The sequence below is a fragment of the Chelonoidis abingdonii genome, chromosome 1 (genome assembly GCF_003597395.2).
Source record: "Chelonoidis abingdonii isolate Lonesome George chromosome 1, CheloAbing_2.0, whole genome shotgun sequence".
Lineage (NCBI taxonomy): Eukaryota > Metazoa > Chordata > Testudines > Testudinidae > Chelonoidis > Chelonoidis abingdonii.
In genome coordinates this window covers 28,281,785-28,302,201 of record NC_133769.1, presented here as the reverse complement: position 1 = coordinate 28,302,201, position 20,417 = coordinate 28,281,785, and the positions used below count along the sequence as shown (strand labels likewise).

General features: G+C 42.6%; 1 protein-coding gene across 10 annotated transcripts in view; it reads left to right on the top strand.

Moving 5' to 3' along the window:
- Positions 1-20,417, top strand: part of SRPK2 (SRSF protein kinase 2) — a 323,924-nt gene that overhangs the window by 272,819 nt on the left and 30,688 nt on the right. The gene's annotated exons all lie outside the window — the stretch shown is intronic.

Here is a 20,417-nt window from a genome sequence, read left to right as displayed (position 1 = left end):
TTGTTATTTCTTGGTGAGGAACACAGAGAGAGGTGCTCCATCTGCAAGTCGTTCACAAAGAGGACTCAGGTGGCAAGAGACTTGTGGTTGAAGCAGCACCTTTTGAAGCAGGCCAGGAGGCCCTCTTTGGCACCAAGACCTTCATCTGATCAGCAGCCACCTTCGGATGTGACAAGTGATGCCACCCCACGCTCGGACTCTAGTGTTTCTATCAAGAGGAAAAGGTCATTTACCTTCCTCTGATGCAGCAAGGAAGAGGTCCCATAAAATGAGTTGGGACCATTACAAGTATCATGTGAACAACTCCTCCACTTCTAGGAGAAATTCTGACCAGAGCTATACTCACTCTGGCAGATGGGATGGACCAAGTCTGTCCAACTGCTACTCGGTACCATGCTAAGAACAGCGAGGGCCTGTCCCGTCGACTCCAGTTCTAGTCATGGGGCATCCGTTGAGTCCAGTACCAACAACACTGGCAACATTACCGACCATCTCCATGCCAGCAGCATGCCAGGTGACCTCAGGCCTGCTTTGTCTCTTGATTCCAGACTCTCCACTGGTTCAGGAGTTCTCTAGGGCTATGGCTTCTACCAGCATGTCCTCTGTTCTGCCCTTGGCACCTTCTGGCCGTGTCAAAGAGCTGCGGGGTCCATCAACACTGCAGCTCACACTTCCTCGGCCGCAGACTATGGAGTCAAGGCCAGGCCCTGGACCAAAGGCTCCCTCAACTCTGGTGCACCCTTTGGCAGCGTCATTGTCTTGGTGGCAAATCCCATCATTGACATTGTTACCAGCCTTGTTGCCAGTGTCTCTCTTGTTATCGCACGGAGTTTCTCACATTCGGTGCATCTGGTGTCGATTCCCCATTCGCCTTTGGCACCGATGCTGTCTCCTTATTTGGCTTTAGATGATTCTGATTGGTGATTTTCCCCTTGGGGCTGGCTCTCGCATTGTTACCATAACACCTCTGTGATTCCTGAAGATCCAGGTCGAGGTCATCCTCCCCATCCTTGTCAGATAGGTGCCAGAGATCGCCCTCGGATCACTATTGGTACTGTCAAAGTTAGACTCAGGACTCACAGTTTGTCAGACCACTCTGTTTTATTAGCACAGCGCTCTGCTAATAACACCCAGATAATGTAAGCACCATGCAAGACACAAACTATCTTATTTATACAGATAAAAGGGCGTGAACTTAACAAGATAACAAAGGAAGCAGAATCTGATAAGTTTACCTAGGCTAGGTGTGCATAGTTAATTTCCTTACTAACTTTTGCCAATCTCTGGTTTAATGTTTCACCATTAGCTTAAGTGGGCTTATTGTTTATGCCTTAATGTTTCTTTTCCTGACACCTGTATTTCAACATTTATTTCTGCTTAAAGGTACATACAGCATTTCTTTAATTCATTTTTATTTTTACAATATAATTCATTCTCCTTTCACAATACTGAGATTGGCATCTGTCCCGCAGTCGGAAGAGGGCTCTTGGCCCGGTGCCTAGCAGCCATCAGAGCCGTACCTGAATGCCCAGTGGCCTCCTGGGAATCAGGAGCAGCAATACCGCTTGTAATGTTGCTGCAGCGGGTCTACTCCAGAAGGAGTCATAGATCCCAAAGAAGAAGACTTTCTGATTGTTGGTTTAACCAGCCGCCCCCTCCCCCTCTGCAGCATCTAACAAGTGCCCATTCTGGCTTGTGTCAAAGACAGTGATCCGGTGGTAACCTCTCCCTCACTGTCCCGTTCCCTCCCTGCCCTCTGTTCAGGGACAGGCTGGCCTGCTTTTCATAATGTTTGGGACTCGGTTACAATGGTCAACTGGGTCCTAAACACCTTCAGATCAGGTTATGACATATAGTTCCTCTCCACCTCCCTACCCAGTCCCTTTTCAGGGATCCCCTCTCATGAGATACTGCTCCTTGAGCGGTTCATTATTTACTGGTTTTAGGGGGCACAGAAGTGGTCCCCTTGCAACATTGAGGTCAGGGGTTCTACTCCTAGTATTTCCTGGTCCCCAAGTCCAAGGGAGAGATGAAACCTATCGTCAGCCTCCGTGATCTCAAGAAATACATCAGATATGTGAGATTCTGTATGGTCACTCTAGTAACTAGCTTCCTGGCCTTGAATCACAATGACTGGTTTTCAGCCCTGAACCTGCAGGACACTCATTTCCGCATAGCAGTCCTCCTGAGCCACAGGAAGTTTCTCAGATTCATCGTGGCTGGCTGCCCTACCAGTACATCATGCTACCTTTCGGCCTCTCTTCCATTTCCCTGCTTTTCATCAAGTGTGTGATTGTGGTAACAGCATATCTTTGGAAGAAGGGAATTCATACCTTCCTGTATCTGAATGATTGGTTACTGAGGGGCATGTCCAGCAAGGAAGTCCTCTCTTATGTTCACTTCACGCTATGCCTACTCAGTCATCTAGGTCTGGTCCTAAACAGCGGGAAGTCTGAAGAACTCGAAGAATCAAGTTAATTGGGGACCAGATAGACTCTACAAGGTCAGGAGCATTTCTACCAACTGAGCAATTCCAGGTGATCTACCACCTATGTCTTAAGCTGAAGTCTCAACCCTCAACCACAGCCCCAGTATGCTAGGCCATGTGGTCACATTTACCCAGGTAGTCCAATGTGCTAGGTTGCACCGGTGTCCTCTTCAGATATAGCTGAAGTTGATCTATCGTCCAAATGGCTATCCCCTGGGCACTCTGACCTGACTCCTCCCACCAATCCTGGGTTTCTACAGTGGTGGACAATTCTTGACACAATGTGCCAGGGTGTTCCTCTCACTTGACCACCATTGAACAGGACTGTAGTCACCGATGCCTCTTTAATAGTTTGGGGAGCACATTTCGACTAATTGAAAGTTCAAGATCTGTGGTCAGAGTGAGAAGCTTCTCTGTATATCAGTGTTCTGGAGCTTCATGCCATCTACAATGCCTGTCAGACCTGTCAGGTTCACATCAAAGGTGCAGCATTTCTCATATTCTCTGGTAATACTACCATGATGTATTATGTGAATAGTGAGGGTAGCACATTCCAAAATGCTTTGTCAGAAGGCAATCAGTCTCTGGCCTTTTTCATCTGGCAAAACATCCCTCATGGCTGATCACTTACCTGGGTTCCAGAATCAACTGGTGAATAACTTCAGCAGGAATTTCTCGTTGATTCACAAGCTGTCTCTGAAGCCCCGCATCCTGCAGTCTGTCTTTGGGGTATCCTGACGATCAACTTGTTTGGCACAAGAGAAAACAAGAAATGACATCTGTTCTGTTCCTGAAGTCGTCTGTCTGGACTCCTTGACCAGTGCTTTTCATCTGAGCTCCTATGTGCCTTTCTTCTAATTTCAGACATCCCACAGGTCATTTTCAAGCTGAAATTGAACCATGCCAAGCTCATTCTTATTGCTCCAGTGTGGCCAAGACAATGCTGATTCTCCGACCTCCTCACTATCATTTCAGCCTCCGATATTTCTTCCTCTTCATCCTGACCTCCTGACTCAGCATCACAGTCAAGTTTTGCATCCAGCACTCATCTCCCTGCATCTCTTTGTGGGTGCTGCATGATTAGATGAGGAAAAGGAATGATGTTCAGTGGCAGTCTGGCAGCTCTTGCTTAATGGTTGGAAGCCCTCAACCAGGGTGGCCTACTCAGCCAACTAGAAGCTGCTCTCAGTATGGCCAATAGCCCGGGGAGTTCAGCCAATACTGGCTTGTATCCAGGACATCTTGGAGTACCTGTTACACCTTCAGTCTTCTGGTCTTGCACTTAGTTCATTGCAAGTCCACCTGGCAGCAATTTTGGCATTTCATCCACCTATCTGTGGGAAGTCAGTGTTTTCAAACTCAGTGGAAGTGAGGTTCTTGAAAGGAGTCACTTAACTCCACCTACTAGTTAAAGAGCCGGTTCCTTTGTGGGTTTTTAATACTGTTTTGGTGGCTCGTATGGGACCTCCATTCGAGCCTCTGGCAACTTCTCCTTTATATGTCAGAAAACTGCCTTCCTGGTGGTGATAACATCTGGCTTTGATGGCAGAGCCTCCTTACGTGCAGTTTTCCAAAGGCAAAATAACCCTTCAGCTGCACCCCTCGTTTTTATCAAAGGTGGTTTCACAGTTTCACTTGAACCAAGTTATACATCTACCAGTTTTCTTCCTTAAGCCTCTTCCAACCCCAGAGGGGCAGTGTCTTCAATGTTACATGTCAGGCAATGTCTAACTTTTTATCCAGATAGAAGTAAACCTTTCTGTCCCTCACCTCGTCTGTTTGTTTCACATGCAGACCAAATAAAGGGTCAAGCAGTCTCTTCACAGACAAGCTCTGTGAATAACTTCCTGTATCGTGACAGCATATGAAGTAACCCAGGCTATGCCTCCTCACGAAATACCAGCTCATTTCATGAGAACTCAGGTGATGTCAGTGGCATTTCTAAAGGAAGCCCCTTTAGACTTAGAGACAGGGCGGCGACTTAGTCCTCTATGCACACTTTTGCAAATCACTATTCCATTACAGCTGTGTCCAGATCAGGAAGGCAGTCCTGCAGTCCTTTAAATAGGCTCCAAGCTCTACCTCCGGCGAGTACTGCTTCCAAGTCACTCACTTGGAATATCCAACTACTCGAAGAATTAAAACACATTATCTGCCTGTAACTGTTGTTCTTTGAGATGTGTTTCAGACTTGTATTCCATGATCTGTCCTCCATCCCCTCTGCATCGGAGATTTGGTGTGAAGGAACTGAGGGGGTCGGGACGGTGCTGCCCCTACGCAGCCAGGAGAGCAGCTATAACTGCAGGGTATAAGCACTGCCCCTATGGGTACTGCTAGGCAAAGTTCTCTGGCTCCCATGTGTGGTGCACTCATACCCACACGGAATACCCATCTGCATCACAACTTGAAGAACAACAGTTACAAGTAGGTAACCATTTTTATATTGGATAAAACATTTTTGAAATATGAGAGTTTAGGAAAAAAACTTTCATTTTTCAAAAAGTCACGAATTAACCGAATAAATCCAATAAGTCCAATAAACTAAGTTTAATTTCTCTCCTTTCTTTTTTTCTCTATAAAGTGGCAAAAACCACTAGATTTTTGAATTCGTGTTGACTTCGGTGAGATTACTTATATTCATATAAGAACATAAGAATGGCCATAATGGGTCAGACCAATGGTCCATCTAGCCTAGTATCCTGTCTTCCCACAGTGGCCAGCGCCAGATGCTTCAGAGAGAGTGAACAGAACAAGACACTTTATCACATGATCCACTACCTGTCACTGAGTCCCAGCTTTTTGCAGTCTGAGGTTAAGGGACACTCAGAGCATGGGGTTGCATCCCTAACCATCTTGGCTAGTAGCCATTGATAGACCTCTCCTCCATGAACTTAGCTAATTCTTAAAGAGTGCAGGATCAGGGGCTTGGATTGCAAAATCTGATGCAAATAATTTATTTTGCTTATACATAAGGTCAATTATTATACTGTAGAAGTGATTTTAAAAACAAATTAAAATAATTTTGCAGAGACCTGCTCAAGGAGCAAAGGGTAGGAAATAAATTCAAAATTAACTGCTCAACCTTTTGAAAGGTTCTATGCACAAGATCTCTTTGAGAACAAATAAATCAATTAAATCTTTGTTTTCTAATCTAAGTCATTTTTACACACACATTTAAAAATAACCTCGCACATGACTATTTTTTCCCCAAACCTTTGTATTTCAAAAATACTTTGTCCAAAGATATTGGGTGTGTGTGAGGGAGAGGGTTGAATTTTACACTGAGTTTGTAATCCTGGAAGATGAAAAGGATTGTGAAGCTCTCATGCAAAGAGCGAAAAAATAAACATTAAAAATGTGCAGAGATTAGGATCTTAGTTAATCTAGTGTTTGGAATAGTCATAGTAGTCCTAGCCAATTCATAGTTAAAATTGCAACTCAGTTTCCACTATAAGCCTGATTCTGGCCTCTACTCTAAAAGCCACAACAGAGTGTGAACCCTCCACGCCCACCCTGAATTGGTATGTTGGTTTTGAGGAAAAATGTGGGTTTTTTTCTGCTAAATTGGATGTGAATTGGACCAACAGAACCTGGAATTACAAGATCCTACAATAGAAGTATTCACCAGTGTTCAAAATAAAAAATAGTAAAGGAGAGATCAGACTTAGTTGTTTCCTGGGCACATATCAGTTAGATCAACTGTAGAAGGTAGAGTTCAGGCAATTTAGACATTAAATCCATAATTCCATCTTTTCAAATACCTAGGTTCTTGTAAATTTAACCTTAATTGTGAGCTCCTTGCTCTTTAATGGTTGTTTTCTTTGCTACCTATAAAATTCTTGTAGGAATTCTCTAGGTACTGGTCTGTCCACTCAACCCTACTTCACCTTAACATATTTTTTGTCTTTAAATAGTGATTTTTCTTTACCTTAAGGAGTTAAGATTAGTAGGTGCAACCCGTCTGGCTGACTTCATGGTCAGCTTTGGAGGTGACTTTTCAGACTGCTATACAGCTTACAAGGTCCACAGGCTGTACATGCCATATTTGCTACTATGGACTCCTTGTACCTTGTATACTGAAAGCTCTGTAGGCAACACCTTTGGATCCTGTGAGTTCTGTCAGTTATGCTGTGGTTCAAGGAATTTAAAAGCTCTGCCATGTCCGTCTGCATCTGAACACCTTGCAAGTTTTATGAGCCAAACAACTCCTGTGTAAAACATATCTAGCTCTGCTCTGTCTGCTTGGTGCTTTTGACTGTTGATGTAAGGGCTGTACCCTGAGAGGTGCTCCGCGTGTACAACTTCCATTGAATCTAGTGAGAGCTGTCGGTGTTCAGCAGCTTGCAGGATCAAGCCTAGATAACATACAGAAAACAGAGGAGATGAGACAATAGAAGTAGCATGAAAAATAAGCATTTTTGATTGTTTGGGTTAGGCATATGCTTTCTGTAAGTTCCAGAATTTTTAAAAAATAATTTTTACAAAATATAATGAAAAGAATATTTGTCATACTTTATATAATCAAGAGGTGGGGGAGGTTAGTTGTGGAAGGGAAACTGATAAAAATGAGTTTTAGAAAGTATTTAAAGGAAGACAGTAAAGAAGCTTTGATAACAGGAGGAGGAAGGATAATTCAGGTTTAAGGGACTGGATGTGTGTTCTGGCGAACAGCGGAAATGGTCAGGTGCTTTCCTGAAATGTTTATTTTCATTTCTTCCCCATCCCCCCCCCAAACATACTGTACACTCTTTAACAAGCTTCATTCACCTCACTATAAAAGTTTTAAATCAACTAAATTGCCTTAGAATATATTATTTGGACTCATACAAATAGTTAGTAATTTGCCTTTCCTAGGATATCTTTTCTAGTTAAAAGAAATAAGAATAAAATCGTAATCCATGTAAATAATATCAGAGCACTATATTTCACAGTTGCATATTGTCATCAAGTATCTGATTTTATTTTAGTGTGATGAAAAAAATAGATTTCACTGGTTTTGTTTCCCTCTACTTGTGCTTGCTTCCTTTTTTTTTTAAATTTACAGGCTCTGGCATGTGTTTTTGAGTCAGGATCCTAAATAGTGCGCTGTGGTCACATACAGCATTTTCACATAGTTGTGCCAAGGAAATCTCATAATTTACCCATTTTTTAACTTTAATTTTATTTTTTATATAAATACGTAATGAAATAAAACATATTCATGTGCAAGATTGAAATACCATATAAATAATAAAATTAAATGTTCATTATTTGTAAAACCTGAAAAAAAACAAATTAAACTGGAACCCAGGGCCGGCGCTTCCATTTAGGCGACCTAGGCGGTCGCCTAGGGCACCAGGATTTAGGAGGGTGGCATTTTGCGGCTCTTGGCGGCAATTCGGCGGCGGGGGGTCCTTCCGCGCTCCGGGTCTTCTGCGGCAATTCGGCAGTGGGTCCTTCACTCGCTCCAGGACCCGCCGCTGAAGTGCCCCGAAGACCAGGAGCGCAGAAGGACCCCCCGCCACAGAATTGCCACCACCGACCGGGAGCGCAGAAGGACCCCCGCCTAGGACGCCAAAAACCCTGGCGCCGCTTCTGCTGGAACCCATAGAGGTCATGCAGGGCATCAATTATTAAGGTGATTAAATAGATAAATAAATGAGAACATAAGAATATCGGGAACTAGTATATACTAACCTGCAAAAGTATGCAGTTTTTTCATATGTGACCAGACGTCCCCATATTTTTTCTAAGGTGTTTGTATTAGACAGTCATTTTTTCCATTAATGCACTAGTAGAGAACTCCATCTCTAAGACAATCAGGGTATGAGGGAGGAATTGCAGATTTCCATTTTCTCAAAGTAAGTTTTTTGGACACTAACATAGTTACTGCAATCTGTTTCTTAACGTTAACTGGTAATACAAACCAGCACCTCTAAAACAGACAAGTGTGGAGAAGGAAAGATAGCAACACAAAGTTTTTGAGAGGCACTGAAAATGGTGTTCCGGAACACATGCATTTTTTGAAAGATACGGAGGATGTGTGAAAAGTTGGCACATGGCTGTTTGAATCTCCAACATTCACTGTGTATTGCCAATCTGGCCTTAAACAAACATTCTAGAGTCCAATAGTACCTGTTATCTTGTTCTAGAAGAATCACAAGGATAAAGAACTTGAAGTATCTGTTACATTAAGCCAAATATCCTCCCAGGTTTCTGTTATGATAGTAAGGCTAAATTCTTTTCCCCATTTTTCCTTGAGACGGTGTTTGAGAAGGTAATGCAAAGCATTAAGCCACCTAAAAGTAATTCCTACAAAGTTACTCTTGTTTCCATATTTCTTGTGTTCTAGTTGTGAAAGAGTTGAAACAGACCAATTGCCCCCTATCCTTGCATGAATCTGTGAACATAGCTGCTGAAAGAAGGAACTGTGAGACAATGTTAGCTGATATTTACTTGTAATTGAAGGCGACCAGTCTATCACTCTGTATTATATCTTTTAATTTTGTTAATGTTTTTTCTATCCAAATTGTCTTAAGTGTGGAGTTGCCTTGATCCTGAAACATGGGTTCTCCCACCATGGTACAAGAAGAGAACTAGCAAGATTGAATGCTGTAATTGTCTTAATAGGTTGCAGGATGCCCCATGTAGATGCAAAATTTTAGTTTTTCTTTTTGGGTCTGGGTAGCCTCTTAAGGTATATCAGAGAAGAGAGGAAACAATGGCATAGCTGATCAAACCAGTCTGGTGTGTATGCAGAACTGCTGGAAGGGAACCATCTTACAATAGGACATATTTGGAATGCTAGACAATATAGACACAGGATTTTTTTAGTCTTGTGTGACAAATGGGGCTGTTTTTTATCCCACATAAATTGGGGATAAGCCTATTTATTCACAAAGAGCAAAGGAGAGACCTTGAAAGGCAATAGACTAATTACACAAGTCATTCTTGAGCAGATATTCATTGTGGCTATTTCTGTTCTCCCTCATAAGGATAGCAGGGAGAAAATGTCACCTCTCTACCTCCTTGGAAATTTCTTTTAATATATAGTCCATATTTATAAAAATAATTTTGGAAAGATTAGGACAAATTTTAGTATCTAAATAAGTTTATTTCCTTGCATATTGGAAATGGAAAATGCTGAAACTCAGAAGGATTCAGTCTTTTGGATATATCCATTGCTTGTGATTGTTCCAAGTAATTTGAAATCCAGAGCTTTTTCCAAAAACACCAACTATATTCAGTAATGATGGGATTGATGAAGTTGGATTCTTCAATAGCACAAAAATATCAGAATATAAACTGATTTTATATCCTTTCCAGTTTATAGTCACACCTTCAGTGGCTGAGTTCTGACATAAGTATGTTGCCAGTGGTTCAAGAGAGACATTAAAAAGGAGAAGTGAGAGGAAACAGCCCCGTCATGTTCCTCTTTGTAGTTGAAATGTGTGAACGAATTCCAGCAGTTGATAGTGAAGTGAGGGGAGAGTTGAATAATACACTGATCCAATTCAGGGAATATTGTTCCAAATCCAAACTTTTTTAGGACAGCCATTAGATAAGGTCATTCAGTCCTATCAAAGGCTTTCTTTGCATCTAGAGATAAGGCTATGGAGGAAATATTTGACCATCTGAGCTTGCTGGATCAAGTGAGTGATTTTTCTTGTATTATTAGCAGCCAATCTTCCTTTAATGAAACCAACGTGATCTGTGTGTGTAATTAATGGGCTGATCGCGCTCAGTCATGTCACTAAAATTTTTGCAATTATTTTGCAATCTGGATTCAATAGAGATATGGGGTGGAAGTCATCACAGTTGCAACCATCTTTGTTCTTCTTCAGTATTAAAGTCATTAAAGCATTTTTCATGTATGAGACATGGTTCCTTTTTGGAATGTTTCAGTGAAGAGCTTTGAAAGAATAGAAGATAGCTGATTACAAAATATTTTGTAGAAGTCTGCCAGAAAACCATCCATCCCAGAGGCCTTGCCGGAATTTGTATCTTTTTATAGCCAGTTCAGTCTCTTGCATTGTGATAGCTTTGTCCATAAACAACATTTGTTCTGAAGTTAGGGCATTAAAAGTTAAGCATTCAACAAAATAATCAAATTTATTAGCGTCAGACTGGTTGCCTGATTTATATAAATTTTGACAGAACTGTTTAAATTGATCAAGTATATAAAAAGATCTATAATTAAATATCATGTGTCTTCCAAAGTATATTTATAATAGAAAACCAAAAATTTTTTTAGACTTAAAACAAGCCAGTGTGGGCACATTCAGGCCCCTTGTGGCTTCAGTTCCATCCGCTCTTCCCCTCCCAGTATTATCTAATAATAATCTAAACATCTCTAAATACAAATGTATTTTCAAGTCAAATATTACCCTGTAAATACGATTGGGTATTCTAGAATATGTATAATACATTTCTACAGAAGATTTTATGTATTCATATGTACACATGATATGTATATATGTGTGTATATACATATACACACAGATACAGACACATATCACATGTAAATTTACAATTTGGTAAATCAAATATAAATTAGTACAAAATCTAAATATGAAAAGTACAAAATATTAAAAAAAAAATAGTCATAGTATGCCAAATGCCCAGCACAAACTGAATAGCTAGTGTTATTCATGGTTTAGGTTATTGTTTACTGTACATGCCAGGAGTGTTGACTGTTGCTAGTGAATTGTGATCACCATAGCACAATGCATCAAAGGCAGAGTTAGTGAAGAGATCCTGTCTAACGGTACAGGTTGTGATGATTAGTGCAGATAATACTTCAGTCAGTAGATGGTGCTGTAAACCCCAGCTTAGTGTTAAAATGTTACTCTATTCCAGAGGTAGTCAGTTATTTTTTGTCAAGGTCCAAATTTCTTGGTCAAGTATACTCAAGGTCCAAACTCCAGAGAAACATTTTTCAACCGCAATAATAATGATGATGATAAGAAGTAAATAAAAAGATTTCTTGATCCATTCAAAAGCATTTGGCAGTCAGGATTTGGCCTTTGGTCCATCTATTGACTACCCCTGCTCTATGCATTGCAATGCTATACAGTTGTTATTGTTCAGTTCCAAAGGAGCTCAACAGAATAGTTTCATCTAACTGGTTAGCTGCTAGGAGCTGGAAGATTATGTAAGGGAGCAGCTTCTGAAGAAGGCAGATAATATCCTTACCCTCTAGACCCTCAGTAATGCCCAAGAGACAAAGGTTGTTTTTCATGATTTGTTTTCTGAGTCATCCTGTTTTTCTTCCAGTTTGTCCAGTCTAAGCTTTAAGGAGGCAGTTTCTTTAATTTCACTGGTTTCAATGGCAGTCTTTTGTAGCTTGTTTCCCAAGGCTAGGACTATAACAGCATTTAAAAAAGAACTGGATAAATTCATCGTGTTTAAGTCCATAAATGACTATTAGCCAGGATAGGTAAGGAATGTGTCCCTAGCCTCTGTTTGTCAGAGGGTGGTGATGAACGGCAGGAGAGAGATCACTTGATCATTGCCTGTTAGGTTCACTCCTTCTGGGGCACCTGGCATTGGCCACTGTCGGTAGACAGATACTGGGCTGGATGGACCTTTGGTCTGACCCGGTACAGCCGTTCTTATGTTCTGAAGTGAGCCATTTGGGATTTTACATTACATACATCTTTAGAGAGGCCACAAATATCTTTTGAGATTGAATTTGGTCGGTTTGTGAGGAATTTTTTCAATGCCACTCTATCCTGGGCTAGATTCTTCAGTAGCCTTGCAGTCTCCCTCTTCAGATGCTCTGTGATTCAAGCTTGGATCTCATGTTGCCTCATTTTTTCACTGGAATCCATATTCAACAGTTTGAAGTTTGTACAGGGGATTAATTAAATTTTTAAGACAGAAACTTATTGCCAATTAGCTAGGAAAGTAATTATTAGAGAAAAATTGGTATGTGAGGAGTGAGAAGGTCTGGCACTAGGCAGCCATCTTCCTAATGAGTATCATGTGACATCCCCACCCCATACACACGTTTTGAAGAACTTGGGTTTGTTCAAATGAGGGTAGGATGCCATACTGCTCCCACCTCAGAGACAAAAATGTAGAATCTGTTCCCACCATGGTTCTGGGAGAGCCTGCATTCCTTCAGTGTATGAAACTATATGTGATTATTCTCAGAGGATGGAACATTCTTTTGACTGCTGTCCCAGCGGGAGCAGAATTATAGCTAGATGTGCTTTTGTCAGGACCTACATTGTCACTGACAACATTCCTATTATTTCAGCAGCCAGAAATCCATGGGATACAGGGCTTCAGTGTTGCCAATTACAGACAAACTAATATGGTTAGGGCTATGCTCTGCCATTGTTTTGCTTGTACAGCTGCTGGAAATGGGAATGAGAACTGTGATTGCACTGCTTGTCTTTGTTTATGCTCCTTGGACTGGAGCAAGGGCAAGTGTCTGAAACGATAACATCCTTACTGACTAACTTGTGTTGTTGCACTTTGAATCCAGGTGGTTAAAGTGCTAGGAGGATCTTTTTCTGTTATCTTTGTGTGGATCTATTTTGGCACTCAGTAAAATGGCTTTCAGGGAGATTTGGAACACTCAAGAAAAACAGCACCATTGCATTTATAAACAAAACTTTTAAAAGTAAGCATAACAAGCAAAACATAGGCAGGAGGAATTGGAGAGGAGGAAACTTGTACTTGGCTTTTTGCTTCCCCAGAGAGAAACTGGGTGGGGAGTGGGAGTGTTTTTGTGGATTGGACACCCTTCTAAAATGAGGAGAAAATTCTGTTAAATAAATAGTGGTATTACAGTCTAAGGTACCAATTCTGCAAACACTTACACAGGTGATTAACTTTCTACTGCAAGCAGTCCCATTGAAATGAATGGGATTACTCACATTACTAAAGTTAAACGTGTAAGTGTATGCAGGTTCAGGACTGAATAGATTTACTCACATTCTCTCCTCTAACAGATTGCAGTAATAGTTCTCCTCTCATATTCGTCCTATCCAGTGTTTTACAGAGAGTGAATGTGTCCCCGAAGGCACTGTATGAACATGATACCATCGTGCTGGTGCATGTAAGAAGCACATACCAGGATGTGTAACAAATCATCTTACTCTGCACTGGAATTAGCATCTTAAAAACACTGGAGAATTACATGTCTGATTGGAAAACAAATGTGACCCTCATGGTTTCTCAGGTAGTGGTAGTAACATCACTAAGGGGAAAAATATATTTAACAAATATAAAAATGGCGGAGTTAATATTGTTCTGTAGGAGGAGGGCAGATATAGAAGGATACTGGGATCAGAGAAAGCAGCTTGCCTTGCATTTTGAAATGGAGGAAAGAAGCTGCAAGCTTAATGTCATGGAACCAAGGCACATTTTGGTAAACAGTTTAGAAAGCAATTAAGTGAAGACACTATTTAGATTCCAGTAAGAGATGCTTTTCACAAATTAAAATTCCCATGTGCACATTTTTCCATCAGTAGGGATGGACAGTATTTATTGCTTTTATTAACTACTAACTGCTGCTTTGCTTTGAAGAATGCAGTACACATGCTGAAATATACTAAAGAAAATTACCTTCCAAAGGTATCATAATGGTAGATACAGTATAAGAACCAAAATAGAGCAGAACAGAAAAAGATGCCTAATGAACAACCACTTGTGGCATTAGCGTGGCTTTGAGAGTAGGCTGTAGGGAATAATAGAACTCTAGTTTCCTCTCTGATTGCCTGTGTTTTGTATATCAGGCCTTACTTATCAAGCTAAGATAAGGCAAAATACCTTTTGCGTGTTTGTCCTTTTTATTGCCTGACTTTGTAGAGAGAGTTTTACAGGGAACAAACTGTCATAGTGCACTTCCGTCATAAGCCATTTTGCCCTTTCTTCCACGCCTCCCCTCACACATGGAATGCCTTCTCTGAGCAAGTCCTGCTACTAAAACCACTAGCTCCTTCAAACCCTTACAACTAGACCAACTTCTCTTGTGATACCTTTGGGAAATTGCCAACAGATAATTCCATCTAGAAAGTCAGTGAAGATAACTAGCTTTTGGGAATCAGTAAAGATAACTACCCTTTGGGAGCTCACGGAACTTGCCTGTGTCTCAACTAACTTGTGTAAAATGACATTAACTAGACATAAATAGACATTAACTTCTACTAAAGTGAACATTAAGATGTATTGATCAAGGTAAACTCAAGGACTATATTTACTTCAAGGAACAACATTATTCAAACGTGATTCTGATGAAGTGGGTATTCACCCACGAAAGCTTATGCTCCAATACGTCTGTTAGGCTATAAGGTGCCACAGGACTCTTTATCACTTTTTTCAAGGAACAATGTAATCTTAAGCTCTGTGATGGGGTGGGACTCACCATGCTAGCACCCCCTGCTGATCATCTTGCAGATCAGCTCCACAGGTCAGTACGCTGACTCCCAGTGGTGTCTCACCTGTCGTCACATCTGCTCCAAGGACCACGGCGTCCTCTTCAGGACACAGCACTCCAGCTGTGCCACACTCGGTGCTCCCCCCTTCCAGGGGAATTGCAGTCCACTGTCCAGCTACTTCCCTCAGTGGCAACTGCAGCCCAATGTCTGGCTATTTCCTCACTGGCGAGTGGAGGTGTGTGAAATTTAGGCCTGCCCACTTCTCTGCATCCCGACCCAGCGACCCTGTAGATGTGTAGATAGCCGCCACTTGCTGCGTTCCCTCTGACTCTTCAGTAGATTTCCCTCGGCCACTTCCCCGTGGCCCCAGCACTCTCTTTGCCTTGCCTCAGGTCCTCAGCCTGCAGATCCCTGCAGCCTGCCAGGAGCTGACTTTAGCTCCCCGGGTCTCTGCCTGCAGTACTGCTCTGTCCATGATGCTTGCTGCCTTGAGCCTGCAAGGCAGCCAGCCCTCCTCAAACTCCAGGGAGTAACCAAGCTGCTCTGCTCTGCAGCGCTTCTTATATGGGCCAGCCTGACCCTGATTGGCTACTCCTTGCAACCCCTCTCTTAATTGACTGCCTCCTCCACAGCCTCTCTAGGGCTCTATTAACCCCTTATGGGCCAGTGTGGAGCAGACACCCTATCATAGGCTCTCTCTATGCTATGAGCTGAGGGTGAGATTCCCCTGCTTGTACACACATACTTGTGCTAACTCTCCTCAAGCTAGCACAGGTGTAAACAGCTGTGCAGCCACAGTAGCATGGGTAGCAGCAGTGGAGGCACAGTTTGGCTGTGCTGACTATGGGCATGGCTACACTTGCAGATGTAGAGCGCTTTGAGTTAAACCAGCCTTCGTAGAGCGCAATAGGAAAAGCGCTGCAGTCTGTCCACACTGACAGCGCACTGGCGTGGCCACATTAGCAGCTCTTGCAACGGCCACAGAGAGCAGTGCATTGTAGCTATCCCAGCATGCAAGTGGCTGCAATGTGCTTTTCAAATGAGGGGAGGAGTGGAGTGTGACAAGGAGTGTATTATGTGTATGTGGGGGGAGAGAGGGTGGTTTTTTGGGGGGCTGAGAGCATGTCAGCATGCTGTCTTGTAAGTTCAGACAGTAGCAGATCTCCCCCCCCTCATTCCACAGTAATGGTTGCTTTGTCTCGGAGCAGATAAGCATGCCAGCTGTCAAACGGAGCTTTCAAAGGGCATATCCAAAACAATGACAAGAGTGGCCACTTGACTTAAGGGGATTATAGGATGTTTCCAGATGCTGATCAGAGCGCAGTAATGCAACACCTCGTTCACACTGACTCTGGGGCGCTCCAGCGGGGGCGCATCAAACATTATTCTACTTTCTGAGGTGGAGTCAGAGCGCTGTCCATGCCTTGCCAGTGTGGATGGGTAGTGAGCTAGTGCACCCGGGGCTCCTTTAAATACGCTGTAACTCACAAGTGTAGCCAAGCCCTATGGATTCACCTATTTCAGGTTAATGTGAGTATCTGTATGGAAGTAGGGGAATTACTCCCTATCTTGTAGAGTAGACATTGCCTTATTTTAAGTATTGATAGCAAAGTTTCCCTCACTTGGGAGCATGTGCTGTCTTGGCACTAAGCTATTGTGGCTCTGCACATGGTTTCAGGGACACCAACCATTTGGATGTGCAGTTATATAAGGAGAAGTAAGTGTGACCCAACTCCAGAGCCTTTTGTCTGCTACAGACCAAAAACTTTGAATCCTCCTTCTTTTTGTGGCCACTTGTTTCTTTGCTAATATAATTAGCTTGTTTTTAGTCGTTATTCTGTTTGTTTCTTGTTGGATGTTTAAAAATGTATTTTAGTGTTAGGCTCAGCACCACAGTTTGGCCTAGTCAACGCCATTCACTTCGTGTTATCCAGTCAGTATACTCTACAAACAAATAGAAACCTGCATGGTTCAAAGCATGGAGTCAAAGCTACACAAGAAGACAAAGGGAGAAGCTGAATCAGTTCTGAGGTGTCATCAAGTTTCTGCTCAGCACTGAAGTAGAACAGGTACAATGGATCTTATGAGACTTGAGGCTCATACTGAGTATTCCACGTCCAAAACCCCTCTGCCTGACACTTCAGTATCTTAGGTCTCTGTCCCCACACTTCTGTAAATAGAGTTTCTGCAAGTCAGTTTTTTAATCCCACCCAGGTTTATTCTGCTCCAAGAGATTAATTTTAGCAAACCACATAATCCCTTCCTATATGGACTCTATCTGAGGATCAGTTTTTAATAAGATACTAATCTTTTGAAATCCGCAAAGACCAGCTACCTTGCACACACATTCTCTTAAGAAATCTGGCCCCAGTGAAGACATCTTCTCCTCGGGTCCAAGTGGCCATTGATGGCTTCTCACTCTCATCTGATTTGGATAATGATTTTCTGAAGGATCCTAGTAAGGAGGAGTCTCAACCCATTATATTTTCCCTATGATGCCATAGTGGTATTCTCTTTGATTTCACGCCCACATAACTTCTGGAGCTGCTGAGATTTCTTTGCATATATGATGGGAGCTCTAGATCTTGAACTTTCCAGGGTCTGTGTATAAATCCACAAATCTGTGAATCGCAGTGGTTTCACTTTTTAGAGTTCCTTCAGCAGGGCTGGGTAGCAGTCCAGTTTAATAGATATTGGAACCATTTGAGACCAATTTCAGTCATTAGTGACTATGTCTTTGAAAATAACTATTTCCCTGGCACGATGGACAAAAATGTCTGCAGGGGACAGATTATTCTGGTATGGTCTCATTTGGATCACTGGATCCCTGTGCAGATACAGAATTTGTATCCGCATCCGATCCACGATCTTAAAAAGTGGTCCACGGATATAAAGCAAATAGCTGCAGATTTGAAGGGCTCTTTGGATCACCATGGAATTCAAGGCCTGTGGAAGTCAAGGACCTATAAATAGGTTAGAGTTATAGGTAATTCATCTATATTCAAATCTTACATTCCATGAATTACTTTGGGGAAGTTCTGAATGTATGGAATGTATTATACAGGAGGTGAGACTCAATGATCACATTCCTCCCTTTGAATCTGTGAATTGGTGTCTGCAAAATACTGTTCTGCCTCTATCGCAACCATGGAGTAAAGTGAACTGACAGAGTGGATCTCGCTTTCAGAACTATATCAAATAGTTGTCAGGCTCTTGATGTATCCCTCCTCTTGCCCTTCATCTACCCAGAAAAAGTAACATCTTAGAAGATAACTTAAATTGGAGATACAGTGCTCAGCACAAGTGATCATTCAAGTAATTGTAGTATGCAGAAGTTTGGGTTCTCTTTTAAATAGACCTGCTTTCAATAAGGGAAAATATGATATACCCATGGTTTCCCTCCCTCAGGATGAGGATTCAAGCAGTTGACTTCTTAGGCTGGAGTCAAGAATTCTTGTATGCCTCTTTATATCTGTTACCAAGAGTCTTCAGGACAGTCAGGCATGACAGAGTTGAGGTGATATAGCTCCAACTTGAGCTTGCCATTTCTGGTTCTCAGAGTTCCTACCTTGACTCTGGAACTTCCAGTTCATTTTGCAGCTCTTCTGGATTTCCCTTCACAAACTCAGGGCCAGATTATTTATCCAGATCTGAAACCTCTGAATTTTGTGGCTTGGAATACAGCATGTTGCTGGACAAGTGTGAATCACTGACCTACTGTGAAATTCAGTTTATTGATCTTGTGCAGTGCAGTTTAATGTTTTTATTGCCTCAGTTTTCCCATCAGTAAAATGTGGCTGATGTTTCCCTACTTAGAAAGAATTAATTTTTTCTGTAAATCGCATAGGTTACCTGTAGACTGTTAGGATAAATTCAAGGGGGAGACACAGTTTTTGCCCAGGGATTGTCTAAATGGATCCAGCTTTGTATACAAACATGTATGCCCTTGCAGGTGTTTCTGTGCCTTGAAAGTTTTAGGATACATTATATTATAGATTCATGGCATGAAATCTTGGCCTTGTAGATATTATGAGGAATTTTGCCACTGACTTTAAGAGGGGTCCTTCATGCATAGATTTTAAGGCCTTGAGGGACTATTACAGTCTTCTAGTCCAGTAGTTCTCAAACTTTTGTATTGGTGACTCCTCTCACACAGCAAGCGTCTGAGTGTGAACCCCTCCCCAATAAATTAAAAACACATTTTTTTATATTTAACACTATGATGAATGCTGGAGGCAAAGTGAGATTTGGGGTGGAGGCTGACAGCTCGTTACCTCCATGGCATAACCTCGCGACCCTCTGAGAGGTCACGACCCTCAGTTTGAGATCCCCTGATTCTAGTCTGACCTCCTTCATTCATATCATAAGACATAGAATTTCACTCAGTGATTCCTGTATCTAGATGAGTAACTTCTAATTGAACTAGAGCATATTTGTAGAAACACATTCAACTGGATTTAAAGAGCCCAAGCGATGAAGAATTTATTACATCTCTGGATAATTTGTTCAAGTTGTGAATTACTATCATTGTTCAAAATGTGCATCTTATTTCCAGTTTGAACTTTTACAGAATTCAGCTTTCAGCCACTGGATCTTGGAAAGCTACAGTCCTTCAGATGAAACTGCGTGTCTCAGAAGTGATTGTCTCTGAGAAGCATAAATCTGCTAACTGCAGTTTGATACACACTTCTTCTTCGAGATGTGTTGCTCATGTGTATTCCACAGTAGTATTCCACAGTAGGTGTGCGTGCTCGCCACATGCACCAGTGCCGGAAATTTTTCCTTTTGCAGTACCTGTACTGGGGGAGCACCGCTACGACCCCTGGAGTGGTGCCTCTGTATCGCGCTATAAGGGGAGCTGCATGCTCCCCCCACCCTCAATTCCTTCTTGCCTCCAGTGAAGGTGGTCGGAACTTCGTGCATCAGCTCTGCTGCAGCCTTTCCAATTGACCTTCGTGGTACCGTTGCTAGAGTTAGTAGTTTCAGTTGTTACAGTGGGCTTGGGGCATGCCCCATGCCTCAGGTTTCAAGTTGTGCGACTCCTGTCGCCGTTCCATGCCAAGGAGTGATCCACATGCTGAGTGTCTCCGCTGCTTGGGTGAAACTCACATGAGTGAGCACTGCAAGATCAGGTCATTCAAGCAGCGGACTAAGAAGGAGAGGGACATCAGGCTTCAAGCGTTCCTTATGGAATTGGCACTGGCCCCAACTCCAGCGCACCGAGTGAACTTGGCGCCCGGCACCACATCATTGGTGCGCAGCGAGGCCCCCCTCCACCAGCTGGCATCACTCCCCCTCCAGGCAGCAAGGGAAGGGCTCCACCTCGCAGCGGGACCAGGAAAAGGAAAGGGGAGAGGCTGGTCCCATGTCGGGCAGCCCTCGGGCCCAAAACCTCTGACTCATGCTGAGCGGAGCAGCCCGGCGCCATCCGCACGGGTCTTCTGCAGTCAGGATGCCATGGATGCTGGAGGCTCTACAGGCTGCACAGGACATTCTGAGCCTACTGGTATCCGGGGCGCTGCCGGTGACGGCCCTGGGTCCTACGGAAAGCTGCTGCT